At 47.0% G+C, this 22,274-nt stretch overlaps 1 long non-coding RNA gene across 1 annotated transcript; it reads left to right on the forward strand.

Annotated features, from left to right (window-relative positions):
- Positions 1–878: 878 nt before the first annotated feature.
- LOC125148989 (uncharacterized) lies at positions 879–20,145 on the forward strand. Its single transcript, XR_007145768.1, has 3 exons — positions 879–892; positions 2,541–2,613; positions 17,866–20,145. It is a non-coding gene; the product is annotated as an uncharacterized LOC125148989 (long non-coding RNA).
- The last annotated feature ends 2,129 nt before the right edge of the window (positions 20,146–22,274 follow it).

The following is a 22,274-nucleotide window of genomic DNA, read 5'->3' on the forward strand; positions in this document are numbered from 1 at the left end:
TCAAGAAAAAGAAAAGAAACGAAAAAAAAAAAAAGAAAATTGAATAGATGGAGCAGCGAACAGACTGAAATACCATTGAAATCATATTGTCTTCCCCTAGGTGTCAAACTATGAAACACTTTATAGTCTGTAAACTAAGCAGGTGGAGAGACTTGTGTTCCTGAAGAGCAAGGTTGGCCCAGTTGCGCGGGGCTTAGTGTAATGGCTCCATTCTCCACTAGATGGTGCTGCTTAGCTTACTGGGGTGGATTATTGTGGTGCTTGTAGGTGTGTATGTGCATGCGCTGGAGGGGCAAAAATGGCGTCACCCATCTACCCCCAGTCTCTAGTATTAGAACTCTGTTCTCCCTGATCGGCACCCTTCCTTTGTCTCCGGTCCGTCCACTCCCTGCATTTACACTGCGACCAAGCCGTCAGTTTGCCAGGTAGCACCTCCCTCCTGCATTTTATCTCAGATGCGGCTGTGTTTCCTGACCCCTTGCTTCTGAGGGACTGTGGCTTTGACCCACTCAGACCCTCTGGGAGAGGGTCTCACAGAGCAATGGCCGGGTGCTGGCCCCACCCAGGAACGTTCTGCGGGACCGTGCTGTTGCTGATGCCCATAAACTGTGGCTGGGTGCCAGCCCGCCCCAGAAAAAGTTCATGTGATCATGCAGCAGCAGCCCTTCAGGGATTGTGGAAAATCACAACACGCATCTGGCACCGGCTTCACTCTTAACAACCTTGTTCCAGCACCAGCGAAGGTGGTTGTTCTCTGGGGTCTGCTGGGACTGGGCACAGCCTCTACCAAATGTCCTTCCATCAGGGGAACCGCCTCTCCTGTGTGGCCCCAGGACTGCCTGGACTTCACTCTGCTCCTGGGGATTCGCCCTTCCCACCAGAGCACCGCCAGGTATCGAGCTGCAGAGTTTCAGCCTCTGCACTCCCCCTGTTTATAGTCTTAATGGAATTTAAACCCTCTCCTTTCTCCTTTCTCCCTTTTTAGTTCAGTCCTTGTGGCTGTTTCCACTTTTCTATTTTCTCTCCAGCTTCTGTTTTTGGGGGGGTGCTTTTCCTGTACTCCCCCCCCTCCCCCCCCAGTCTCTGTCCTCTCTCTGCAAGCAAAAACATCTCCCTGCCCTCCACGGCTTCTCTTTTCCCCAGTTCACGTCTCTGAGCCACATACCTGCTCAGTTCTCTGGTTCAGGTTGTGCAGATGGTTGTGTTGTTAATCCTCAAATCAGTTTTTTAGGTGTGCAGGCTGGTTTAGTGTTGATCTGTCTGTATTTCATGGACACAAGATGCAAAAGAAACTTGCATGCTGCTCCGCCATCTTCAGAAATTTCTGATTTCTTTTATACACCTCTGGACAGGCTGCTCTAACTTAGCTGTCCTGCGATTAAATCTCACGAATCCTGGGAGATCTTGTACTTGATGCTGCTCATCAGAGAGGGAACCTACATCCATTCTTCGTTCCCTCCCCACATTGGCTGTCCTGTGTTCTCACTGGGTGATCTGTCCCCCCTGGTTTAACCCCAGTTCGGATTGATCACAGTTGGGTTGTTTGGTCATCACAGTTGCATTCAGGTGTTCCCCTGTGGCTGTTTGCATTGTACAGGACCCAATGCCTGGAGGTCTCACCTGTTAGAACTCAGAGGACATGGGATGGAATGGAGGGGGGTGAGCCCAGAAGTTTTGGGAAAGCCAGATGCAAAATATTGAACTGTATCCCCCAGGAAGGCAGTTTTCTCAAGAAGTTTTTGATAAAGACTACCCCCAAATGATCAGTCTTATTTCCTATGGAGTGGGTTTCTTATTTTAGCTAATGGTAATTGATTTCTACCTGTACCGGGGGGGGGGGGAGGGTTATGTTATGTTTGCGTTAATAATTTTTCCCACGCCCCCACGCCATGCCCAGGTCCCTTTAGGTTTTATCTGACTGTATGGGGTCACAGGTGAGTGAGGTGTATCTATATACCCTGAACTAATTCCCTCATGGTACCTCCCCTTTCCCATCTCCCACTTCTCTCTGGAAGAAGGTGTTTTTTATTTTGGTTTTGGCTTTTAGATCCAATGATAGCAACAGTTTGGAAATCACCCTGCTTTCAGGCCATCTTTTGATGCCATGTTGTGTCAATTTGGGCCGAGTTTGATCAGGAAACATTTATTATAAGGAGTTAACTCATCAAAAGGGTAAAAGAAGGTGCTGAGAGGTGCACTAATGTACTACCCACTACCTCTAGGCGAAATGAGGCTGGACAATAAATAAACTAAGGGCTTAGGAGAGGGACTCCATACAAGGCTGAGATTCAGACCCTTCCCAAGAGGGCTTTGCAGAGATATGCAGCCTCCAGAGGGAGAGAAATGGGTGTTGGCCAGAGCTGGTCCCTAGAAGTGGTTCATCATTGCAGAGGGCATGGGGTGGGGTGGACAAGTCTTCAGGAGTAGCTCCTGGGGTGGGGAGACATTTGCTTGGGGATACAGCCAGAGGGGGTGTGTAGAAATAGCAGCCAGGGATTTATGTTTGAATTAATACTTTTTCTCCACATTGCCCCTCCAAGGTATCTGGAAAAAATGGACTCCTGGACTAAGCAGAAGCATTCTAGAAGAATACACTATTGAAAGGATTCAAAGGTAAATTGATTGATTGATTGATAAATTGATTGATTGATTGATGTTTATTTTTGAGAGGGGTGGGGCAGAGAAAGCAAGAGACACAGAATCTGAAACAGCTCCAGGCTCCTAGCTGTTAGCACAGAGCCTGATGTGGGGGCTCGAATCCATGAACCGTGAGCTCAATGACCTGAGCCAAAGTCGGATGCTTAACTGACTGAGCCACCCAGGAGCCTCAAAGATAAACCTTTAGCGGTCAGCAGTCTGTTGGGGATTGGGGTGGCCAAGAGTTAAATGTAATGTTTTTCTATTCCAGAGGCTACCCTCATTTCTCCACCTGTCCTACCACAGGTGGGGATATAAGGCTCTGAGATCTGGGAGCCAAGGGTTACACATCAAACAGAGGGTAGTCTTGGATCAAAGAAAGCGTTGGGGTATGGGGCCAAATTCCAGGTCCCAGGAGGGAAGACTCATCATGAACAAATGCGGCTATATATGTTAGCTCGGTGACTCTTGTGCTAGGGATGCTGTGGTGACTGCTTTGGGTTTATACGCTGTTCTGGTAATTCTCTGTCGGGTGTAGACTGGTGGGTGGTCTGCAGTGGTGACCTGCTGGCATGACGTGGGAATTTACTGTCATAGAAGTTCACTTCTTATTCCAACCCTGGGAGCCACTTCTGCCCAACAGGGAGGAAGACACCATCCTGGTGCTTCCCAGGCACTGAATCTTTTCTGGAGATGGTGGACCCCAGGAATGAATAAGACAGAGGGGAGAAACCTTTGGGAGGTAGGGGTGAGGGGGGGATGGGGTTTCCCATTTCTTTTCCCACCCTCTAGACACTTCTCTGTGTGATCTGGGATTTGCTTGGCTCTGCCACCGGGTGTCGCTGTCTAGTCATTCAGAAGCACAGGGAGCTGACTATTGCTGGCCCAGACCAGAGAAAGAAGGACCAGGCCTCCGCAGTTAGTCAGTGGTGTGTTGGAGACTGCTTGCACCAGCTCACGAGGATTATTGATTGAACACATTTCTTCTATGTTCGGTGAAGTCTCTTAGTAGCTCGAAATCAACCATGGAGGGAGTAGTTACACCATGGAAATTGGCAAATGCTACAATTAGGGCTTCCCCCTCCACCCTGCCAACATACACTCGCTGAGTGGGTTGTTCAACATTTACCAGCAAACCACTGGGTGTAGTGACAGTTTAGTAACATGGGCTGGGAAACTGAATCTTGGGGAGTTTATTAGATTAGTGGCAGAACTGGAAAAGAACCCTACTGTGTGTGAAGCACTGCATTAGGTGTGCTTGGAGAAAACAAGGGTGAATGAGTCTGTCTCCTTTGCTCATTCTAAAGAGGGAGATTCAAGACGTTTTGCAGTGAGAGCCTTACCTGGCATCTGGCACACAAGTGGGATTTTGCCTGCATTATCTCAGAGCTATAAGGGAGGGTTGCTGTAAGAACATGGGGGTAAAAAAGGAAAACACTTGGTAATGTCTTTTGGTGGGAAGTAGGACCCCCACACTGCTGGTGGGCATGTGAATTAGTGCAGTCACAACAGGGAGCAGGAAAAGTGAAAAATATGCATTCCTTTTTACTCAGTGGCCCCACCTCTGGGTGTATTGGAACAGCATTATTTCCTAATTGCTGCATTATTTGTAGCAGCAAAAAATTGGAAACCTAAATGCCTAGTATATACCATGGATATAGTATATATCATATATCAGTATAGTATATATACCTATGTGCATAATGATATATATGTGTATAGTGATATATATGTGTGTATAGTGATATATATGTATAAAATGGTATTTATGTGTATAGTGATATATATGTGTGTATAGGGATATATTTGTATAAAATGGTATTTATGTGTATAGTGATATATATAAATATACATGTATATAGTGACATATACGTATATATGTATATGATATATATGTCATATCTATATCTATATCTTTATATCTATATATCTATATCTATATCTATCTATTTATCTGGTGATGCTTGTGACAGTTTTTCCAGACCCCAGTCATGCAACCTGGAGAATTATGCCTCATATTGCCCTAGTTTGTATAATAATAAAGACTTTATTATTTAGCACCCCGAAAAGGTATATACATTTGTAAAAATATATATATGCTTATGTAAACAGGTATACATATATATAGTGTTACCTTTATAAGATGGACTATTCAGCAATAAACTAGATATTATTATTATGGCTAGATTTCAAAAACATAATGTTGAGTGAAAAAAATGTAGCTAAATAATATGTATGGCATAAACCTTTTCTTTTAAATTTGGAAACACATTCAAATTTCTTATCACAGCTTAACATGACTTGTTACCATTTATGTGTATAAGTATGTTTGTTTATGATCTCTCCCTTTTATATATATATATATTTTTTTTCAACGTTTATTTACTTTTGAGACAGAGAGAGACAGAGCATGAACGGGGGAGGGGCAGAGAGAGAGGGAGACACAGAATCGGAAACAGGCTCCAGGCTCTGAGCCATCAGCCCAGAGCCTGACGCGGGGCTCGAACTCACAGACCGTGAGATCGTGACCTAGCTGAAGTCGGACGCTTAACCGACTGCGCCACCCCGGTGCCCCAATCTCTCCCTTTTTTAAATGTAAGGCAAGGACTTTGTTGTGTTCATTTCTATGTCCACTTCTGTTTCTACGCTGTTCATGTATAATTGTACATTCACTTTGGAAAACAGTTTGGTGGTTGCTTAAAAAGTTAAGCAGCCAACTACATCTACCATATACCCAGTCATTCCACCCCTAAGGATATACCCAAGAGAAAAGACAGCATATGTTTATACAAAGACTCATACACAGTGTTTATTAGAACACTGCTTGGCAGTAAATGATCATTAAAGACTTGACTGAATGGATGAATGAATGGATGCATGAATATTTCAGAAAGGAAAAGGTGTAGTCTGAGTGGGGAGGCTGTGCGACATCAGCTGGTCTCAGGCAATGCAAACCAGAATCTTGCCAGAGGGCCTGGGCAAGGGCTAGTGTGCAGAAGTGGCCCACCCTGGCCCTGAAGGTGTGAGAGGTGTGAGAGGCCCTGAAGGTGTTGGAGCTGGTCAGTCAGGGCTGCTGAGGTGAAACTGGGCCTTTGACACACCTGCCCACTGACATCTGTACTCAATAAAAAGGAAGGAAAATGAGTGAGGTGCCCTTTTGTTGGTATGGCCTTGCAGTATCCCTCCAGCACCCTCTATTGGCAAAGTCTAGCTTTGCACCAGCTGGCAAGACAACTTTCTATCCAATAGATGCACCTATCTCTACGCCCTCACTCTCCCAAATGAGGAGGCATGCGCTCCCAAGAGTCATTGTACCATAGCCACTTATATTAATTTCTCCTCAAAGTCAATCACAATTCCACTGAATATTCTGCTAACCTCCAACAACTTGTATGTAAAATGATAATAAGAAGCAGAAAAGAGAAAATAGTTAATAAATACAAATGCATATATACATATAACAAGCAAAAAAAAGTGCAAGTTTTTTTTATTGGTCATGAATAAAGTTGCCAGATAAAATACAGGTGCTGAAACAATGAATAGTTTTTAGTATAGGTATGTCCCAAATATTGCATAGGATATACTTATACTAAAAAGCTTATTTGTTGTTTACCTGAAATCCATCTATATTATTTGCTAAGTCTGATGATCCTAGTCATGAGGCCATAGTTGATATCTATGGCTTTTATTCCTCTACCAATTCGGTATTTCTCTTTTCCTTAGGACCTCAGCTGGTCATGGATCCTCACCTGGTGGTTAAGGGGGAGATCTAAACCCTCATTCTTTTTTTTTTTTTTTTTAATTTTTTTTTTTTTCAACATTTTTTTTTATTTATTTTTGGGACAGAGAGAGACAGAGCATGAACGGGGGAGGGGCAGAGAGAGAGGGAGACACAGAATCGGAAACAGGCTCCAGGCTCCAAGCCATCAGCCCAGAGCCCGACGCGGGGCTCGAACTCACGGACAGCGAGATCGTGACCTGGCTGATGTCGGACGCTTAACCGACTGCGCCACCCAGGCGCCCCTAAACCCTCATTCTTAAAGGCTCTGAGTATTAAGAAGCACTAAGATGCTTAGTGCTTTGGTAGACAAGGCTCCCCTGCCCCCACTGTGTAGCACCAACCTGATCTCTCCTTAGTAATCTGGATGAATCTGCCCCACCAGTAGAGTAGCCCCTTTCTCTGTCTGTTGGTTTCAGTTCAATAGAACCATTGTAGTTTGCCCTTGTGGAAGGATTGTCTTCTTGGGAACTCATTTTCCAAAGCAGCAGAGCTCAAAGCTGCCAACACAGGAAGAAAATATTCCCTGAGTGAATTATTAGGATTAATTGTAAAAGAAGCCACTCTCAGGTCTATCCCTTGATTCCCAGACTTGTGTATCCTGGCTCTGGGGAGAGACTGCATCATATAAGTGTTTCTGATTCAAAGCATAAACTGCATCCTATAAGACAGAAGACCCTATTTCATGGTTAACTTGTGCCATAACTGAGTCTTCAGTAAGCCACTCCACTTTTAAAGAGGCCAGCAGCTTCTGGGTGATGGGGTATGAGATACGACCAGTTAATTCCATACATTTCTTTTGTGGTCGAATACCTTCTTTGATTAGACCCTGCTGTGGGGGAATGCTATGGTGGTATTTAAGGCATCCCAAGAGTCCAAAGATGGTGTTACTGGAAGAAGCATTACAGGCAGGAAAGGCAAATACATATCCAGAATTTGTGCCCCTTCCATGATGGAAGGAGTGCAATGGAACCAACCTGTCACCAGGTGGCTGGCTTGGTTCCCCAGGGAATGGTGCTATGCTAGGGCTCCTAGTTGGTTTCTGCTCTTGGCAAATCAGCCACTAGGTGGCAGCAGTAGCCAGTTCAGCCTTGATTAAACCCACTGGGCAAACATTAGTGGCTGGGAATGATGCTGCCTGACATCATGAAGTGTATCATTTTGTCCACATGATTAGTGAGCTCTCCTCCACCGAGAGTGTTCATATGTCACTTGATGATATGGGATGGGACTGGCTTCACATGCTGTCCGCTCTAAGAGGTGTATCCCTATACTTCTTCTCATTCTTTGTCATTAATTTTCAAATACGGACCCTTGATCTTTCTGAGTCCCTGACTGTCTCAGTCTGCTTGGGTTGCCATAACAAAATACCATAGACTGAGGGGCTTGAAAAACAGACACTTATTTGTCACTAGAGGCTGGGAGGTCTGAGATTGAGGTACTGGAAGATTCACTTCCTGGTGAGGGCTCTCTTTCTGGCTTGAAGACACTCGCCTTCTCACTGTGTACTTACATGGCCTTTACTAGGTATGTGAATGTGTGGAGGGGAAGAGATAGATAGAAAGAGAGAGAGAGCATTCTCTTTTCTTATAATCTCATCACAAGGGTCCCTTCATGACCTCGCCAAAACCTAACTCCTAAAGACCCACCTCCAAATACTATCATATTGGTGGTTAGGCCTTCAACATCTGAATTTGGAGGGGCCTGAAAACAAATATTTAGTCTATAACACGACCATCCAGACAAACCACTGGCAACTCTTAATCACTGTGAACCCAGATTTCTTGCCATCTCTCAATCCGGGCTAAGTAGACCTGAAATGTACCTCTCAGTCTTCTATTCCTGGGAATGCTGTTCTCTACTTCTGTCTTTCAGGGTCACCCCTGAGTGCGGCTGCAGGTGGCCACTTTCAGGTAGTACCAGTATATTGTGCAGACCCATCAGAAACCAGGTTCAAGACCACCTTCTTTGGATGTGTCATGTGCAGGGGTGAAGACCTGCCCTACTGAAGCTGTTTTGCCTTCATGAGGGAAGCCAGCCAATGTGGGGATAAAGTTAGAGCAGGGAGAATCCTAGAGGAACAGGGCTAGGACCTCTGGGTTCATGTAGCTCTGAGGGTTCCACATCTGGATTCCCAGTTACGTGAGCCAATAATTCTTTCCTTGTTTGAAGCCACTTTTTGGTGTGTTCCATATGATCACTGACTGACAATGCCCATTAACAGAGGTCTGCACACATGCTCTGGAAGCATGGAGAGCTGCCCAGTAATTCTGCCCCAGCCTCAAATATTGGAGAGAAAAGGAAAAGAAGTTCCATCATACAAAGGCAACTAAAATGTTGGAAATGTAAGGAGCCCAGACATTACTCTTATACAGTGTAAATGCTTGGTACACATTTCACAAATGAATGTTGCATGAAGAAAGCCATTTGGAGAAGAGTTTCCATTTACAGGAGTGGTGGGCTAGGTTATTCAGATAAATTAAATATAAATGGATGGAAAAATACTGCATAACTCCTACTGCGGAAAGGAAAGCTGGTGTAGTTATATTGATATCATATTTAAAAGCTTTATGGCCAAGAAGCATTACCTGAAATAACTTGAAGAGGAAGATAGCAGATTGGAATACTTAACTGACTTGACCTAATGGATTTATTCATAGGACATGAATCCAAAATTACAGTATGTATATTCCCTCCAAGCAGAAAGGGCCATTGACAAAAGTGGACCATATACTGGTTTATAAAGCAAGCTTAAATTTCAAATGACGGAAATCATTCAGCGCATGTTCTCTAAGCAAAATACTAGAAATCAATGACAAAGAAATACTAGATATCCTCATGTGTTTGGATGCCTTTTATTTCTTTTTCTTGTCTGATTGCCATGCCTAGAACTTCCAGTACTTTCTTAACTAAAAGTGGTGAGAATGGACATCCTTGTTCCTGATCTTAGGGGAAAATCTCTCAGTTTTTCATCATTGAGTATGATGTTTAGACATCTTTTTATGTTTGGAAATAAATAAATATGCTCTCCATGGTTTAGAGAAGGACTAAAATGAGAAATAAAATGGCATTTTGAACTGAACAATGAAATCCCTACCTAAGGGACACAGCTAATGTGGTACACAGAAGAAAACTGATTTAAGGAAACCTTAAAATGTTTATATAAATTTGACAGAAAATAAAAAGGCTGAAAATTAATGAGCCAAGCATATACTCAGCAAAGCTAGAAAAGAACAAAATAATCCCAAAGAAAAATAGAATGAAGGCAGACAGAAAAGGAAATACAAATACTGAAGAAATAGATAATAAACAGTCAGTATTTATGATACAACAAGAGAGCACAGTTTGGTTGCTTTATGATACAACTGAAATTGAAAATTATTTGGTGAATTAATCAAGAGCTGAAGAAAGAAGGCAAAAATTATACAAATCAGGAATGAAAAAGGGGACATTTTTTTCCAGACACGGAATACCCAAAATGGATAATGACAGTCTATTATAACAGCATTATGACAATCATTTGACATGAAATGAGAACATTCCTAGAAAAATCTAATCCAACATGTATATTTGACTCAAGGAGAAATAGAAAATCTCAGTTCTTCAAAAGGCATTGAACCAGGGTGCTCCGGTGGCTCAGTCGGTTAAACATCTGACTCTTGACTTTGGTTCGGGTCATGATCTCACGGTTTGTGGGTTTGAGCCCCAAATCAGGCTCTGCATGACAGTACAGAGCCTGCTTGGGATTCTCTCTCTCTTGCTCTCTCTCTGCCCCCCACCCCAATTGCGCTGTCTCTCTCAAAATAAATAAATACACTTAAAAAAAAAGGCATTGAATCAGTAGCCCAAAATTTTCCCACAAAGAAAACTGTCTCGGAGAGCTTCACTCGTCAGCAATTCTAACCTTACACAGGTTCTTTCAGAGAAGAAAACAATTCTTTTGGAGAATAAACATTGTCTCATTTTATGAAACTAACACAACCTTAATTGTGAAACCTGACAAGTGCAGCAAAAGAAAAATTATAGCTCTCTCTTAGGAGTAAATACAGATGCAAATATTTTAAACACAGTATAAGCAGACTGAATTCCAGCTATACTGCAGGATATTACATAAAGGATAAGTCTGGTTCATGCATTCTGAGAGTGCAAGATTGGTTGAACACTAGAAAATCTATGCAATTTACAACATTAAAAAAAAACCCCAAACACCATATAATAAAATGCAGAAAAAGCGTTGAATAAAATCCAATACATGACTTTAAAAAACCCATCATACAAGGAATATGACAGAGCTTCCTTGATCTATGAGAGAATCTTTAAAGAAAATTCTAGCAGGCATTGTGTTTCATAATGAAATGGTTAAAAATATCTCTTTGTGATAAGACAAGGATGCCCATTTTTCCCCCCTGCTGTTGCACCTGTATTACAGTACCAGCAGAGGGAGTAAGCAAGGCAAATAAATAAAATATTAAGAATTGAGAAAACAGTAACAAATTGTTGTTATTCACAGATGATATGCTTAAGTGTGTAACAAATCCCACAGAATGTACAGATAAATTAATAGAACCTATAAAAAAGTGTAACAGATTTACCAGATCCAATATCAAAAATGGAAATGTATCTCTATACATCAGCCAATGATTAGAAAGTGACATCTGAGAAGGCTACAATTTACAACTCATTAAAAATATCAGTTAACTAGGGACTAATCTAAAGAGATGTCCAAGCTGCTTGTCTACAGGGAAAAGTCTACATGCACATTCATTGTGAAGGATTAAAACCTATTAATGGAAGAAGGAAAGGCTATTGATGGATTGAAAGATTCAATGTGGTAGGATGTCAATTTTCCCCCAATTGATTGGTAAATTCCCCTGAGAACTTGTTCAAGGTGCAAACTTTCTGTACCTTTTTAAGCGGACAAAAGTTGGGAAGCTGATTCTAATTAAGAGAAGCTTAGATCCTCTTGCCTGAGATGAGTGCTCTTCTCCTTCCTGGCCTTCTGGGCAACTTCAAGGTTATAAACAAGGACGACCTGGTTTGGGGCACCTGGGTGGCTCAGTCAGTTAAGCTTTGGCTCAGGTCATGATCTTGCCATTTGTGAGTTCCTGCCCCACGTTGGGCTCTGTGCTGACAGCTCAGAGCCTGGAGCCTGCTTCGGGTTCTGTGTGTGTGTGTGTCTCTCTCTCTGACCCTCCCTCCCTCAGACTCTGTCTCTGTCTCTCAAAAATAAATAAATATTAAAAAAAAAAAAAAAGAAAGAAGAAGAAGAGGAAGGACCTGGTTCTCTCCATCGCCCACTCAGAATTTTCCCTCTCTATCCTGGAGGACCTAGAATCTGGGTCTTCTTTTTCCCAACGCAGGAGGTGACCTGGTGAAGTCCCTGTTATGGACACATCACTGGCCCAGCTTCTGCCCAGAGTGTGGATCCCAGGGAGGTGTTCCCAGGCTCCACTACGAGCGCAGGGAGGGGCTCCCGTGCATGGGGACCCAAATGAGCTAGCAGAGACCAGGATGGCAGGGCGGGCTCAGGGTGACCAAGTGACTGAGTGATGGGAAACTGAGGCTCTAGAATCCAGGGTCATACTAGGCAGGGCAGAATGGGGACCAGGACAGTGGGGTTTAGTGACTGTTGGTTGACGCCCATGGGCTTTAACCACCACCAGTGGGTTCTCTTTAACCATCACCAGTGTCGAGAAGTGTGGTTGGGGGTCATGCACACCACTGGGGGAGTAAACTGGGAGTGCCAACAATCCAAGGAAGGGCGCGAACATGGTGAGTGGGGCTGTGGCCTGTCGCTGGGTGATAAATTAGTCCAGCTGCTCCGAGAGCTGGCTGCAGCTCATAGTGAAAGTGAACATACACACCCCGTGTCCTGGTGGTTGCAGGAATATAGATGCTCTGTGTCCCTGCAGTTCCAGGTCTGGGGTGTGCACCAGAGATGTCCAGGGGTTCCCTGGGCCAGTGCTTGTGAAGGAGGAATGGGACCTGCCCAAATGTTTATCCATCGCCTAGGATGCCAGTACTACGCTGTCTAGTCACACACTGAACCCTGAGCTCAGTGGTTAGAGCCTGCTTGGTTATATGTAGGAAGTTAGAAGGAGTAGGATAAAGTCAACATGATGTTCAGGTACATTTGAAAACTTGCTCCAATGGGGCGCCTGGGTGGCTCAGTCAGTTAAGTATCTGACTCGTGATTTTGGCTCTGGTCATGATCTCACTGTTCCTGAGATTGAGCTGGAGTTGGGCTCTATGCTGACAGCATGGAGCCTGCTTGGGATTCTCTCTCTTTCCCTCTCTCTGCCCCTCCTCCACTCATTCTCTCTGTCTCTCTCTCTCTCACTCTCAAAAAGAAAAAAAGAAAACTTGGAACAAAATACAAGGTGCTAAGTATGAGCTGCAAGTCCCCAGGGACAGCTGACTCCCTCTCCTGCCTTCTGCCCTTCCTTGGATCAGGTCACACTGGCCTCCTTGCTGTTCTAGCAACTTGTCAGGCACATCCCACCCCAGGGCCTTTGCACTTACTGTTCTTTCTGCAGGGAGCACTCTTCTCCAAAGGCATCTTCCTCGGCTGGTCCTCTCACTTCCTTCAGGGGTGGCCTCTCCTGACCATCTAAACTAACAGTTACCACTCTTTCCCTTCAACCCCTTCCTTTGCCTAAAGAACTCATCACACTACATATTACAGCATAATGTGTTGTTTGTTCTGGCCTCTGGCACCCCACTGGAACTTTGCTCTGGGACTTGGTCTCTGAGGCCACAGCCGTGTCCCCAGGGCCTAAAGTATTGCCAGGCTTTGGAGCAGATCAGCTGCTTCCTGGGGAATGAATGGTGCTTGTTTTCTTTCCAGGAAGTAGGGAGAGCATGGGACTTGGGGTGGGGGTGGAAAAAAGTGGAGTCCAGCTTGACCAATTGTTTTTCTTCTCTTAGGAAAAGAAGTGAGCTAGTTGGCCACAGGTTAGCGTGTGTTGCTTCTGTGTGGCAGGTCTATGTTGGTATTCTTCATATTTTTGTGTTTCCATAAAGTGCAGCCCCCTCCCCTCCCAACCCCCTCCCATCTAGCACAGAGGAGACCCCTCTCGGGGACCCTATTGTTTGGAAATTCCTCTTCCCCAAGGCGCCTTCTTCCCTCACGGGGGGGGGGGGGGGGGGGGGGGGGGCATGCACCTTTCCTGTGAGGGAGGTGGGGGTTTGAGATCCTATTGTTTGGAAATTCCTCTTCCCCAAGGCGCCTTCTTCCCTCACGGGGGGCCATGCACCTTTCCTGTGAGGGAGGTGGGGGTTTGAGATCCTCAGCTCCTCAGTCCCAGCCCCTCTCCTGGGAGCAGGCTCCGTCTCTGGGCTCTAGCAGGACCCTGGGAACTGGAATGAATTGGAATCTGAGCACCTAGGCCTCGTGGGCGAGAACACTGGCCTGGAAGTCAGGGACCAGGGCTCAATGTTACCTTCTGTATAGCCTTGGCCAAGTCCCCTCTGTGGAAGGAGAGAATAATCTTCCCAGACTTGGGCATCTGGGAGTTCTGATTCCTGTGGTTATTACCAGTTTGACTGTGACCTTTCAGAGAAGTGACAACAGCAGCCACTAGAGGGCACTGTCAGTTTGAGGTTTGGTGCCTGTACCAGTGTGTGGATGTGTGAGCATGTGCGTGAGGGTGTGACTTGTGTGTGCTTGTGCATTTGTGTGAGTGTGAATGTGAGTGTGTGTGTGTGTGGTACATTGTACAGGGACACTCGGGGCCGTTGACCAGAAATGTGGCTGGGATGCCTCCCTTATGGCCCATGGAGGACAGTGAGGGAGGTGGTGACATCCCCCGTGTGGGTGACACCTTTGCAGTGTGCACCGTTACTGTCTGGCTAGGCCCTCAACCACTCGGCAATTGGCAATCATGCTTCTGGGGTCAGCTCCTGACACGCCTGAGCTCCTCTCTGCAGGAGGGACCTGAGGCCCTTTGGGCTGGGAGAGTGCTGAGAGCAGAGGGGCTGGCCTATTAGGAGAGACCTGAGATGTGAGGTATGGGGCAGTGTGGTCACTCTGTTCCCTGAGGCCTGGAAGGAAGGGCTGTAGGAGGGGACAGCTTTTTCTCTGAGACACTGTGCATCCTTCATGTTTACAACAGATAAGCACCAGGCACCACTCCCCTGGCCCCCTCGGATGCTGTCTGCTCAGGGTGGGACTGAGACCTACTTACAGAAGGATCACACAGGGATCCCTGTGGGTGTTGCCCCTGAGCCTGGACCTTGGCTGGTGGAATCTTGAGTGAGAAGCTGAGAGACTGGGCTGCGATGCTCAGCCTTGAATGTGCTGCAGCTCTGCAGGCCCAGACGAAGGTAGGCAGGTGCTGGGTTTGCATGAACGAAGCCAGCCTGAGGCCTGTTGACCAGAGAGGAGCCTGAGGCTGGGAGGCCTGGAGTGGAGAATGCTGACTTTCTGGACTTGACTGCAGACCCTGAGGGATTTTCAGCCCAGAGTAGTTGATGCTGAGTTTCAGGGTGCAGGTCATAGGTCTGGAGCCCAGCAGAGAGAGGGCCCCCTCAGGGCCAAGGGCATGTGAGTGCCATGTGGGGGAGAGCACTGGCTTTGAGTCTGGTGGCCGGGCTCACAGTGTGACCCTGGCAAGCCCTTTGCCCTCTGCAGGCCACAGTTTCTCCTGTGAAAGCTGAGTGGGTAGAGCCCAGTCTCTAAGGTCCCAGCTCTTCCCCAGTGACACCCCTCAACATCCCCTCTGGTTCCTGGGGCAGCTGGGGCCCCTGATGGGCCTGACAGCCCAGGCTTTGAGACCCCTCCCCCAGGGTGGGGGCCCCAGGCTGTGCTGCTGGAGGTGCTGGGGCTGGAGGTTTCCCCTCCAACCTCCACATCAAGGGCAGCTTCCCCAGGAAGACCACACTTGGGTCTCTGGCCTCAGAAACTGAGGGGCCTTGTGTTATCTGGGGCAGAGGAGACCAAATCCCTCCCAGGGTCCTGACTGTGGAGACCAGCATCAGGGCCTCCCATGCCTTCCCACAGCCCTACATGTGCAGACCCCACAGACCCCAGCCCATAGTCCCCGACTCGCAGCCCTCACACCTTCCCAGCACCTCCAGAGCAGCCAGAGGACGAGCTCACAGCCCCAAGCTTCTCCTCCCACCTGGAGCTCGGGGCTGCCAAGGAGACACAGAGCAACCATCGGGGAGAGGGGTCTGAGACCTCCTGAGGAGGGGCCACCAGGAGCTGGGAAGAAGCCCTGGAGCCCCTCTCTGCCCCCTGCCTCAGAGCAGAGCAGGAGTCAGGGTGGGATAGGTAGGAGGGCAGTGTCCTCAGGTGCCTGTCTGTCCTTGCCCTTGCTGCCCCTTCCTTGGCTTCCAGGGGGGCCTTCAGGGCTCTGAGAGGTGGGGTGCTGCCTTCTGGAAGTCAGTCTGTAGCATGCTTCCAGACGCTTAGACAGGCACGACCTTTGATCAACGTGGCAATGGTCAACCGGAAGTCAGGGGTGGGATGTGAGCCGGGGGGTCGAGGCCAGGGGCATTGGCTGTGTCCTGTGCAAACTGTGGTACCTGGTGGGTCCTGAGACAGGCTTTTAGAGCTGCACATTCACAAATGTGATGCACACCAAGGTTTACCTGCCCCTGTGTGGGTGTGTTATTCAGCAACAAAAGAAAAAGCTCTCCATGTGTCTATCATCTATTGTCTGTTTGTTGCCTACGTGAAGTGCAAGGTCAAGTCTGGAAGGACATACTCCACGTATGACCACCACAGTCTCCAGGCTGTGCTGGCAACTTCTTTATGCTGTTCTTCTGTTTTATTTTAGAAGAATCTTTGAATTCCTTTTTGTAATCAGAAAAAAAACTAAGCTGTCTCCATTTTTAAAAACAAAACAAACCAAAACAACGTGGGTTGCATGTTGATAGAACCCCGGAGAAACCCTAACTTGGGGCTCCAGAGGTGGTGGCGGGCTGGCTCTGGAGGCCAGGCGCACAGCCTGGTGGTGGCTCCTCCGGGAGTGAAAAGGAGCCTCATCAGCATGGGTGGATGTCAAAGACGCAGTGTTGAGAGAGAGAAAACACACGCAGCCTCACTGAATCTATATGAAGTTAAAAAACAGGCGAAGCCGACAAACAGTTGGTTCAAGGGCACCCGGAGGACATAAAACTATTGGACAAAGTGTGGAGATGGCTAACGCAAGGGCTCCTGAGGTCCTGGTCACGGTCAGAGCCTGTGGGGCTAGTTCATGGAAAGTTCACATCATGTAGAGTTCGCCATTTAAAAATGAGCAGTTTGGTCATCTAGTACATTCACAATGTTGTGCAACTGTTACCGCTGTTATTACTATTTAAACAGACAGACGCATTTTATTTATTTTGTGGTTGTTACAGTTTACAATGAAAATAGGATTAAAATATCCTTCAAAATAGTAGCATTGGCTCCTCTGGGTGAGGTATGAGGGGTGTTTGGTTTTGTTTTGTTTTTCCCCTCTTGTTTGTTTTTCTTGCCTTTCATGTTGTTTACAGTAAGCAGTTATTATTTTAAAACTGAAGACCAAGACCAATAAACTCTGTTTTGAGGGGAACTTAGAAGAACAAACAAGGTGATTCTTCCTTAGGCTGAGCTGACACCTGTGTCCCTGTAGCGCATCTACTTCCTGTTGTGTCCACCTGGGCCTGGAGTCTGGGCCCCCAGAGGTGCCCGAATCTCTCTGCTAGGATGGCCCTGAAGTAGGAGTGAAATCTCTTCCGGGCTCAGCAATCTCCTTCCTGCATTATCCGTTCCACGTCCTCTGGCCGGCGCCTTGTCACACTCATGTTTGATCAGCTCTTTTTGTTTCGAACTCTGGTTTTGTTGATTTTTGTTAACACAAGCTCCTGAACTAGAACTGCAGGTCCCTGGGGAGTGGGCCGAGTTGTTTTTCCACCAGCCACTACCTCTTTCTCCCTCAATTTTAATATTATTCTGAGAGTAGAACAATTTTGAGAGACGAATTTAAAAACAAAGTTGAAATTCCACCACAATCCCCCTGCTTCATCCAAATGGTGGCCCCTGCTGTTTCTATTCCTATCCCCACCCACCCTAGACCTGGAAGCCTCTGCCTGGTGCACGCTGCTTCCAGGTGGTGGTGACACTAACTCAGGCCTGTGTTCCAGGGCAGGGCCCTGCTCCTGGGCAGGGAAATTCTCATAGTGGACTGAATCCCTGTGTGCTTTGCTATCCCCTGATTCACCAAGTGCTCTTGGATGAGCCTCTTGCCTTATTTTCCTAAATGAGGGTCTTAGATTGGATTGGTGTGGTTAACCTCCAGGCACAAAGCCCTGGACCTCTCCCCACAATGCACATTTATACAGAAACATTTCAGGGTTTTGTGAACTCGTGAGTTAGACATCCTAGAACACCTCAGGCCTCCAGGGCATCCTACTGTGGGGAGAGAGCAGTTGAGCCTCTTTTTTGTGACTCCAGACAGCAGACCTCACGTCCATTATTTTAGCCCTGCCAGGTGCTGTGCTGAGCGCTTTCCAGAATTATCCTCCTGAATCCTCACACAGCCCCGAGGGATCATCATCACCTGCACATGACAGAAGAGGACACAGAGAAGACAGTCACCTGCTTAAGGTCATGTACTTGGAAAGTGGTGGAGCCAGGACTAGAACCCAGGTTTGTCTGGGCTCCAGGCTCCAAGCTCCAAGCTCAGGCTCTTCTCACAAGCTGTGATCCAACCCCCAGCGGGGAGTCAGCTCGATGATCTGCAAGGTCTGTCCACACCAAGAACACAGCCGGGAAACTCTTTGGAGTTCCAAAAGCACCTTCGTGCCTGCCTGTCCTTTTAGTTGACTTCCCAGAAGCTGAGCTGGTGAGGTGGGCAGGGCAGATACTGACCGACATCTTTGTGGCCTGTGAGCGGACAAAGCCTAAAGACATTCAGGTGGTCATGGCCCCAAGGTCACACTCAAGTCAGCGTCGGCATCAGAACCCAAATGTTGGGTTCAGTCACTTTGCACAGAGCTGCCAGGGGCCAAGATTCTGTGTTTCTCATGGTTAGGATCTTCCCAGCCATCTAACTATCTGTCTACCCATTCACCCATCCAAAACTAACCTACCCAAGAACCCATCAATACATTGACTCCTCTACCCACCCATCAGTTATCCATCCACACATCCATTCATTCATCACCAGTCATCATGTGCACACACATCCATCTCTTCCTTCCTGCTCCCCTCATTCGAATTGTGTATTGAGAGCCTTGTAACTCCCTGGCCCTGAGCTGGGAGTAAGGTGAACAGTGTGCATACCTGGAAGGAGTCACATCTTTCCCTTTGTCAATGGGGGTCCTGGAAGGGGCAGCTGAGGCAGGCAGTAGGCAGACTGGAGTGGGAGCTGTTGACTTGCTATTCTTTTGGGCTCTAGGTCACAGCACCCGACTCACTGAATTGGGCTAAAAACTTGTGGAGAAAGTGAGGAGTGAACAGTTGGGATACAGTGTCTGTCCACATGTTACTTATAGACGAGATAGCTGGCAGCGTAGGCTTCAATATAGAGTTTATTTCGAGATTTTGTGAATGTAAGAAATGACATATCTACAAGTTACTATGTTACTAACATAAACAAGATTAGAATTAATGAACTATAGGTACTGTAGAGTGAGGCTCCAGTAACAATTTCTAACCTGTTTCTGTGATTCATCGAACCACGCATACTGGGAAGGGATTTATGCACCTTTCTCGTGCATTCTGCATTAATGGACATAGGAGGTAGCAACTAATATGATCAATACTGACTGGATCAGAACACGGGGAGAGGAAGTGATTGCCAAGGTACATTGTCATCTGTGTGGCAGAGAAGTTTGTCAACCTAGGTCTTCCAACTTATGCATACTAGATAATTCTTCCTGTCCAAGAACTGAGGAAAATTCTCAAAGTTTATTCCTGTCTGCTTCAGAAGGTGCTTCTTTCCATCATATCTGCTGATTCTGGACTGACCTTGCCTCACGCTAATCTGCTTTGTGTGTAGGAAGCTTTTTATTACTCTTTGCAGAAATTGCTTAAACTCTTGGTTTGCAATTGCTCACTCTTCTGTTTTCAACTGCTTTCCTCTAATCTTCCTTGCCAAATGCCTGCTGCTAGGTAGGTATTCACCACTCCCAGAATACCTTCTTTCTTTTATTAGTGGCTTAGCAACTTCCCTTCTGCTTTCTGACCCTGAGTGGAGCTGGAGCTAGAATGGAGTATTGTGGATGTGAACGGGACCTGAGATTTAGGGGAAAGAGTCCATATTAGTATTGTAATGACTCTTTCCATATACATGTCCCCTGTTGTATCACTGCCCGAGAGAATAGCCCTCTGTCTCTCCATTAATGTTATCCCAAACCCTGCACTTGGCAGGTCATGGGCGTAGCAGGTGAGCAAGAAATATTTGCTGGATGTTAAGGGTTGAAAAAAAAGACACTTCCTTAAGTGAGGAAAACCTCATTTTTCATAATTATACAATAAATGTATAATCACTGTAGAAAATCATAAAAGTCCAATGTGCAAAGTGAAAACCAACCTTACCTAAAGTTTCAGCCACAGGTAGCCCCAGCTCACAGATACAGGTATGGATGTAACTATGGATATAGAGACAGAGACACATGTTCACATGTGTCACATCTTGTCTTGTGACCTCTTTGGGATAACATCATGTTCAAGACTTCAGATGCTGTTCAAATCTTCCAATACGCCATTTTTAGAGGATCATTGATCTTAATCAGTTTCTTGTTTTGTTTTCTGATTATAAGAGTAATACATGTTTGGGGCGCCTGGGTGGCTCAGTTGGCTGAGCATCCAACTCTTGATTTTGGCTCAGGTCATGATCTCATAGTTGTGAGATCAAGCCCCATGTTGGGCTCTGCACTCACAGCAGGAGCCTGCTTGGGATTCTCTCTCTCCTTTCTCTCTGCCCCTTTCTCTCTCTCTCTCTCTCTCTCTCTCTCTCTCTCTCTCTCTCTCTCCCTTAAAATAAATAAACTATAAAAAAATAACAAATAAAAATAACACATTTTCTTTGAGAAATCAGAAAATACAGAAAAGGATGAAGAGGAAAATAAAGCAAACATCTCACTACCAGAGAGGACTCCTGTTAGTATGTTGGTGTGTATGCTTCCAGACTTTTCTCTGCATGCAGTCATGTCCTTTTCACAAGGATGGGCTCAGATGAGACCTTCTCTTGTCATCTGCCTGTGTGCCACTGTTCCCCACTGTGGAATTGGTCCACAGCACTTATCTGGGGCTATTTGGAGCTGTGAAATTTGGCTGTCTGAACGTATGGCTATTAGAAAGCTGCTACAGGGTGCACTGTGCTGGTGATGAATCTCTACCAGCAGGACTTAGGGTCAAAGGGAAGTGCATTAACAGGCCAGGACACAGGGGATGAATTTCCTCCGGAAAGGCTGGGCTGTGTCTCCCTGAGTCCCTTTGGAATCATGGGGTCTTGGGAGATCAGGATGCTTGTGCTCACCCACTGGTCCTATCATCTGTTCATTCTGCTGCTGGGAGGACCTGAGGCTGGAGTTCCAGTCCCCAGGTGCTCCCTCCAGTGCTGATTCCTTCTGTGACCCTGGTTATCCCTTCCTTGGGGCCCTACTGGCAATGGAGGACCACCACTGGCTGGTTCTTAGATGCCTTGAGGCTGGGCCCTCCAGGACTCCAGGACTCAAAGTTGAGCTCGGGGAGGCAGCCAGAGGGCAGCACCATGACCAGCCAGGGCTCCAGGGGGCTGGGTTGGGGAGGGCTCTGCTACCCCCACCTGGGAGCTGCACAAACATCCGGCTGTAGCCTTGAAACTGCCCCTGTCCTAGTCCCTGGCCACACCTGGCCCTGTTTGTCACACGTCCCACGCCTTGCTGGCTGCAGGCTGGGTTTCTCTTCCCCTTACTTCTCTCTTTTGGTTACCCCTGAGTTCTGGTTTCAGCCAACGCGGGGTTAACTTTAGCCTGGGGATTCCCGTAGGTGGCCAGCTGCAGGCAGGGCCATGACTCGGCCTCCCTTGCCCAGATCCCCTCCCCAACCTAACTTCCACCTTGGACCTCACTGTCCCTGCAGGTCCAGGGCCTCCCTATGCAACCTCTTCATCCAGAATCCTAGTTTTCTTACAGGTTCTGGCCCTTGGGGCTTCTCACCCAGCTCTCCTTGAGCAGACAGGAAAGTTGGGGCCCAGAGAGGGGAAGGGACTTGCCCAGGGTCACATAGCATGTCAGCAGCATCCCCTGGGCAAGAGCCTAGGAAATGACAGCAATAGGTGGGGGTTGGTGAAGGGCACCATGGGTTAGGCACATCATAGGCATCATCTTAAATCTCCACACCTACCCTGTTGGGGGGAGACTAGTTATCTCCCCCTTGTATAGATGAGGAAACTGAGGAGACACAAATCACCCAAGGTCAAGGGTAGAGAATGGCTGTGTGTGCATGGGGAGCCCTGCCTGCCAGCCCTGGGGTCTGGGCTTCTACTGCAGAGTCTCCCCAAGGCCCTTAGCCTGCTGGTCCTCCCTCCTCTCAGCAGTGGGGCAGAGGAGCTGTCCGAGGGGTCTGTAACCCTGGCTTTGCCTGACATCCACTTTTGGGCCCCTTTTCTGTACACCTGAAAGGGAGTTGGGGCTGCAGAATGATAGAGGGAGGCTATCCCATGTGAGCATATCTGGTGCCTGGCAGAGGACAGCTCTCCATACAGAACACCCCTATGTGAACTCAGGCAGGCCCTGTTCTCTGCTGGCCTCAGTTTCTCCACCCATCAGATGAGAGGCTGGGAGTTGGGACATGTGGGAGCTGGCCCTGGCTCACTCTGTGATGTTAACCATTTTGAGCCTCAGTTTTCCCACCTGTGAAATCGGATGATGATCCTGGCTGTCAGTCTCACAGAATCCCTGA

Source organism: Prionailurus viverrinus, chromosome D3, assembly GCF_022837055.1.
Source record: "Prionailurus viverrinus isolate Anna chromosome D3, UM_Priviv_1.0, whole genome shotgun sequence".
Taxonomy (NCBI): Eukaryota; Metazoa; Chordata; class Mammalia; order Carnivora; family Felidae; genus Prionailurus; species Prionailurus viverrinus.